The 7,074-nt window shown below is 44.5% G+C and overlaps 1 protein-coding gene across 4 annotated transcripts in view; it reads right to left on the minus strand.

Annotated features, from left to right (window-relative positions):
* Nucleotides 1-7,020, minus strand: part of MIMS1 (mitochondrial inner membrane scaffold 1) — a 20,543-nt gene extending 13,523 nt beyond the window's left edge. The window contains exons 1-3 of one of the 4 annotated variants that reach the window (XM_084849947.1): nt 6,878-7,020; nt 4,139-4,249; nt 2,862-3,048 (exon numbers count right to left, since the gene is read on the minus strand). The gene's annotated coding sequence lies outside the window, so the exon portion shown is untranslated. Of the gene's footprint in view, nt 1-2,861; nt 3,049-4,138; nt 4,250-6,475 lie in introns of all 4 variants that reach the window. The other 3 variants (XM_084849946.1, XM_084849944.1, XM_084849943.1) reach the window with 3 other exon arrangements.
* Nucleotides 7,021-7,074: the final 54 nt, after the last annotated feature.

Below are 7,074 nucleotides of genomic sequence, written 5' to 3' on the forward strand. Positions count from 1 at the left end.
GATTGTCTCTCCCCACAACTGGCATGCCTGCCCCCTCCCCTTTTGCAGGCAAAAATAAAAGCAACTTGAATAGGCCTGAGAAACGTTTACAGTTTGTGATAAAACTGGGCCAAAAATATTCCCCCTTCATGCGTTCATTCATATCTCTCAAAAGGGGAGCATTTTCAGAGACATTTGGGCTGTTTGTGAATTCTAGTAATTTTCAGGTGTGTGTGTGGTCTTACCATTAAGATAAGGCAGAAGGTTTTAAAATTCTGTTTTTTTGTTTTTTTTAAAACAAAGCCTTATAAAAAGGAACTTTACCCTTTGCCACCTCATCTTAATGACAAGACTTCTCCCCGCCCTGCCCACAAATTACTAGGATTTTGCCCCCAACCTCAAAATGAGGGAAGTCTTTGCTTACCCTTTTTGCCTCCCCCAAAAAGCTGCAAGAGAGCAGAGTGAAGAAATAAATTCTGTTCTAGTTTGTGTAGGAGTTGTTAAAGCAGTGCATTGCTTTAAAAGGACACTCCAAATCTATGAGTGGAGTGGAATAGGGAGAACAGCTGGTCTCTGAGAATACCAAATTAGAAATAAGATTGCAAGGAATGGTTGGCCAATTTCATCCACTCACTTAGGCTCTATCCTCTTCCCCTCCATCTTTCACAGGCATACAGGGAGAAGGGCTAGGCTTTAATAGCAGTTCATGCTGCTTCTCCAAGCTTTGCCTTCTGGCTCAGAAGTTTAAGAGAAATGAGCCACAGCAGCAGCATCACTTGGCCTTCGCCATCCTTTCAAGTTAATAGAATGCCTCCCAGCGATCCACTGAGGAAGAATTCAGGCTTCTGGTTGCCTGACAGCAATTTTCACTAATCCCAAGCACCTGGTTAATTTGCAAGCCTGGTCTAAGGCCAAATCCACCCCCCATCCAATCATTTGTCTTCCAGGTCTGGATTGCCCACTTGATTTCACGTACCTATAACTAGCAACACCATTAATTTCTGGGATCATAATCACCATACTTTCCGATGTTCATTTCATACAGACGCACACATACGAATATGGTGGTAGCAGCAACTCCCTACTCAATACTGTTTTTACTGCTTTGAGAACTAACGATCCCAGCATATATGCCTGAATACCAATACGTATGCACCATTGTGAAATATATTTCACAGTTACTTCTTTCAACTACAGCTTCTCGGACTTAATGAGACACCATTCTGGACAGTCTCCCAATTTTCAAGAGTAGTTTGTGTATGTGTGCATGCATGCAAGTGTCAAAGCTGCCCTGGCCCCTATATAAAATACAGAGAAAACATTAACTACATTTTATTGGTTTAAGATTCTTTCTGTAGTACTGTTCTCTTACCACCTTATAATACACCGGATAGACCGATTTGAAGTTATGGCCTGCCCTCTATTGTATATTCCTAACATTACAACCTAACATTACAACTAGTGTAGTGAACATCCTAATTAACCAATAAGGGTACATTAAAACCCTGCTGCTACTACCTCGACTCTTCTATTCCATTTCTTACAGCCTGTCCAGAAGCTAAGTAAGTAGAGACAAATGGAAGCGCCAATGGTAACAGCTTCTAGTTCTGCAGGTACTTTATTACCTGGCTTAAAACATTTTATTCAAGTTAAACATATATATATATATATATTTAAAAATCAGTAAGTTATCAGAGTGTAGTGTGAGTGCATACAGAGAACCGCCACTAGTTAATTATGTTAAATCAAAACTGAACTCTTAGGTTTTCCTCTCAAGTAACACCTAGAAAAGGTCAAAGCTCTTCTGAAAACTGGAGGGCCCATGGTGGGTGATGACATGATGTGATTTCTGCCCAGTGCTCTGAAAACTGGACTGAATTTGTTCTGCCAGCCTATGAATTTTGAGTCATGCTACACTCACAATATTTAGAAAATTGTGATTATATGCTCACAACTTCTAGGAAACTGTGATTAAAACCTTATATTACTAATAAAGCAACCAATTACATCCTAGGATAACATTTTAAAGTACATCTTCTCTCACAGAGAAGAGAGAATCCCAATATCTTATAACCAGGCTATTCACAGAATATCAATACAAAGAATCATAAACAAGAAAAATAATTGATTGCCGAGTCTTTATCAAGATTCTACATCACTTATTACAGAGCTGAAATAATTGCGATGCACTTACTTCCAGAGTAATCCTGGTGAGTTAAATAATATTTTTCTATAATACCCTCACTCTGTCAAAAAGGGAAGACTGCACACCATGGATGTGGAGTGATATAAGGCACCACCTGAAGATTCAGCAATATTGAATTGCTTCAGATTACTTTGATTTCAAAACTGCTGGAACCAGATAGTTAATCTAAATAATTATTTTAAGCCCCTCTTTCTTAAAGGCAAGTATATTGAATTTTATGACAAAAGGCAGCTAGGCCATAGTGAGCCACACACTAGTCTTACTGCAAATACAGGAGAATTATTTCATCAATTACTTGCTCCCAATAATTCAGCCTTAAAGATGACAGCTAGTTCAGGAACCTGAATAAAGCTTGTAGAGCAACACTGCCATGCAGAACTAAGGCTATGTTTGGAGCAGGAAACTGGGTATGCAGAAACACCCATGTCATATTTTTGAGAATTGTGGAAACTCCAGTAAAACATGTTGAACTGTGAGGGGAAACACTATAAGGGACGCACATGGGTGCTCAGTTGACAGAGAGAGTGGCATACAGACATTTTTAAAAACTCTTACACAACAACATGCCATTGGCAACATATGATGGTATGATATAACTTAATGTCAAAGGCATGGCAACACTTTGGCAGTTGTGCAAAGAAGTCAAGATCAGTTTTGCAGAAACGGTATTGCTTACCTACTTACAACACTTCTGGAACTGAAAGCTGGTCATAAGGACAATGCCATTGAAGATTTATTATGGTGCTGGACCATGCTTATGATCAAGTCATTGTACTTCTGATGTACCAGCGAAGGCCACAAACATACTAGACCGGACCATTCTTTCAATATAAAGATTCTTCAGCTTCCAGATAGAGCAAAATCTACATAAAAGTTAGGACAGGAAAACATTTCCAAGCAAACATCAATAAAGCAACCAATTATTGAGCTGAGCATTATGATGCTATTGACCTAGCCTAGCCTGCGTTAAGAGACTAGTTAGGCAAGGTATCTGGACCAGTGTTCTCCCACTCGGTGCAGCTAACTGGCATAGAACAGGACGAGCTTACCATTAAGGATGGGATGGAGTGCTCATTATCTCCCCAAATAATTTGCATTAGTGAAGGCATCCAACGCTTTAATTGTATATAAGGTGTTCACAGTGTTGAGGACCAGGATTCATAACGTTTATGGCATTGAAGGCCAGAGACAGACTAGAGTTTCTCCTGCTGTACTAGCCCACCTATACCGTGCAAGAAGAGTCCCTGGCCAAATAGGTCTTGGAAACAGTGTTTGCTTGTTATTGGGGCCTTCAACATGCACAATGAGAATGGCTCCTTAGGGTTGCCTTGAGAATTTGTAAATATATGTTCCATAATGGCCATGAATCGATCCCAAACAGTAACTGGGTCCTATACACTTCACAGAGCACTACTCTGAAAACAGAGGCAGAGTCTGAGGATTTGGATAGTCCAACGTATCATATTTATTTGGACCCATTTCAACTTGCCATATAAGGTGTGCTTGAAGGCATGAGAATGACCACTTGTAAAGCTGATTGGGAAGAGCTAGTCTCTTTGCTGACTATGATTATTTGTGCCTTTTAGATATTTGTGCCTTTTATACAAGGCAGGGTGTCAGATTGCCTCAAATCTGTGGCCATTTGACATCTGATTCAACTTGAGCAGAGCTGCTCTCAAGTATGCTTCATTCCAAGCAGATGGTCCTAGGACCTATGGGATGATGCCAGACAAATCCTTATCTCTTCAGGACCATTTTGGTAGACTCTGGAGGGTACTTTTGCTATTAAATAGGTTTGATAGACTAGCTGAGGATGAGTTTGGTATACTGATTAATACCCAGCATTACTTTTTCATCTAATTATCTCTGTATTTATACAGTCCATATGCATGAAGGATTATATATTGTGAACCAACCAAGGTTGAACTAAGACAAGGTGGAGGTAATGATTACCAGCAGATCTTGCAAGTGAAGAGAACGTACAGCCTCCCCAGGACCTCCAGGTTCATAGCTGTACCTGAAAGCCAAGACTGTGTGGGTAGACAGGAGAGGTTCTCACTGACTCTACGAGGTGAGAACACTGTGAGCTTTTCCTATTTCATCATGACTTAGTAATCATCATTTACATTTCTGCAATCCCCAGGTAAACTATCACGTTTTCTGCAGCTGATGACTATATGTATACCTCACCCAACGGAGATAGGTCCCTGAAAGCATATTACATCATGCTTGAGTGTCAACACTGACTCCACCATTATCTTTCAAACCCAATTCAGGTTTTGACCCAGTAGTCTAAACAGTCTACTAACTTTGAAGACCGTATTCTTCCTTAATATCTGAAAATGCTTTCTTAATTCTGCCACATGCATACCAGGTCTAATGACTGCTCTGCAAAATGTGGAAAGGTTAAGCAGACATGTGGTAAATCTTAAATCAGTTTTAAAATATAGCAGTTATACTACTACTACTACTGCTTTTAACTCTGTTTTATTCTGCTAGTTTTGTTCTCTTGCATTTTATAATGCAATGAATCCTAAAAGCATGTGGCAAGACAGAAGCCTCACCCGCAATAACTCAACTATGCTCGTCAGACACATCTAAAAGAACCAAGCCAAATTTTATAGTTTTTTTTTTTTTTACATTCCTAAACTGGAATAGGGAACCTTTTTCGTCTTGAAGGCCACAATGAGTCCCTGAACGCATGTCTGGGGCCACATGCCAGCAAGGGTCAGGGCTGCCCTTCACACAGTCACACCCCATCCATACACGGATACTACCAGAGCAGCTCCATCTTGCAATACTCCTTGAGGAACCACCAAAGTGCTCCAGGTGGGTTGAGGGGGAAGTTCCTGGAGTCGGCTCCATGTGCCCATTGCCTTTCCCAACAGGAAAGGTGAGGGCTACATGGAGCCTTTGGGAACCACCACTTCCAGATGCCCCAGGCATGTTAAGATGGTGGAGCTGGCTGCGCTTGCCCTTTTCTGAAGGGCAGGGGGCTTTGAGAAGGAGGTGGGGCTTTAGAGAAGGCTTCTGCAGGCTAGCTGGGGAGACCTCGTGGACTAAAGGTTCCCCAGCCCCTACATTATGCCCTTTAGTATCTTCTATCATTCAGTGGCTGGAAAAACAAGCCTAATCAATATTCATTTTGTAATGGCAGTGGCAAGGCCACCTCCACAGCTGTGGAGCTCTTCTGTAGTTTATATTTCAAGTTGTACACGGTCAAGGTCAGTCTTCTGGTGACATCAGTTGGCAGAGCCACAGGCTGACAAATATAGATGGTTAATATGGCATTTCCCTTTTCCAGTCTAAGCAAATAAAAACAATTACATCAAGCATTTTGAAATAATTCCTGAAATGGCCACAACAGAAGACAATATTAAGGCGCAATCTGACAGAGATAGACAGATGCCTTCGACCTCCCCTGAAGTTGGAGGCGGCCGCCTATCCAATGCAGGATGGAAGCAGCACAGAATCTGTGCTGCAGCCACCCTGCACTTTGCCTTAGATGCACGTTTTCGTGCATCTAAGTGCGGCTTTGGAGAGAGGGCAGAAATGGGGCTGGAGACCACATAGGAAGCTGTTTAAAACAGCTTCCTGTCCCATTCCCACCCCCAGGAACACCCTGTTTTCACCCCTCCATGCTCTGTGTTATGAGCACTGAGGCAGCAGCAGAGTTCTTTCCACATGAGCTATGAGGGGGCGGGGAGCACGGTTTCCTAGCTACGTGCTCGCAGTGCTGTCTACGAGCTTGGAGCAGGTAAACCAAAACATCCTATCTCCCCCAGACACTGTCTAGGGAACATAGGATTACTCCCTAAGTGTCAGACGAAATGTATAGCCATTAGCATACGAAGTACAGCAATGAGAGATTTATTTCCACAGGGAGATAGATGGGATGCCACCAATCTGATTCTATGCCCCTTTATTTGGGACTATATCGTTCAGGGGTGCTTATTCCCTAGAAAGCGTGCAGATACCCCCAAAGTGGGTCACTTTGTTGTTTTTGCTTAATCTCTAGCCAGAAAAAGAGGTCTGATGTAATTCAAAAGCTTGCTCACTGCTGCATCAAGCATGTCCGAAGAGGCACAGTATTAACACTTTGCTCCCTGCTATGCAGGCCACCACAGAGAAAAGCACTTGCCCAAGCCATGGCTGATCCTTGGAACAGGGGCCTACAAATTAACCTGGGGGGGGTGAGAGGGAGCACAAGGGCCTTAAGGGGGGGGCAATTTCCAGGCTCCTCAATTCCCGAGAGAACGTAGAGCACGTGTCAAGGCAAGCCATTCTCACGTGACGCTTGTGGGGGCTCCGGCTTGAGGCAACTCCCGCAATCTTAGAGGGGGCGGCTGTTGCGACCCTCCTGCGGAGCAAAGCCCCGGCTTAAAGAGCGACTGACATGCCGAGTCCGTTGCGGGCCACCCGTCCGAAATGGTCGCGTCGCGCTCAGTGGGTGTGGCGACGCCGGGCGCAGCCAGCGGAGCCACATCGCCTCCCTTCGGCTTTCCCGCTCGGAGGGGCTTTCCGGCAAGCACTTTCAGAGTTCAGCTCTGGGAAGGACGCTCAGCTCCCCACTCCACAAAGGATACTGGGCCAAGGCCCACCACGCACTGGAGCGCGGGGAACGAGGGGCGAAGCGGCCCCGTCCCCTGCGTCTGCCCCACCAGGGGGTAACAATGAAGACCACCACGCTACCTTCGGGAGAGAGCAGCATTCCTCGCAGGCGCAGAACAGCACCAGGGCGCTCTAGGCCCACCTCTCCCCTGCCCTCCGCTGACCCTCACGCTGGGAACGTGCCATTTGCCGTCCCAGCCCCTCCGCCCGCCTCCGCGAGGGCCGGGGCCGTGCGCATGCTCGCCGCAAGGTTCCCCTGGGACTCGTAGTCCTCCCGC

The sequence above is a fragment of the Heloderma suspectum genome, chromosome 4 (genome assembly GCF_057233095.1).
Source record: "Heloderma suspectum isolate Gila_16-S chromosome 4, 16-S_ref, whole genome shotgun sequence".
Lineage (NCBI taxonomy): Eukaryota > Metazoa > Chordata > Lepidosauria > Squamata > Helodermatidae > Heloderma > Heloderma suspectum.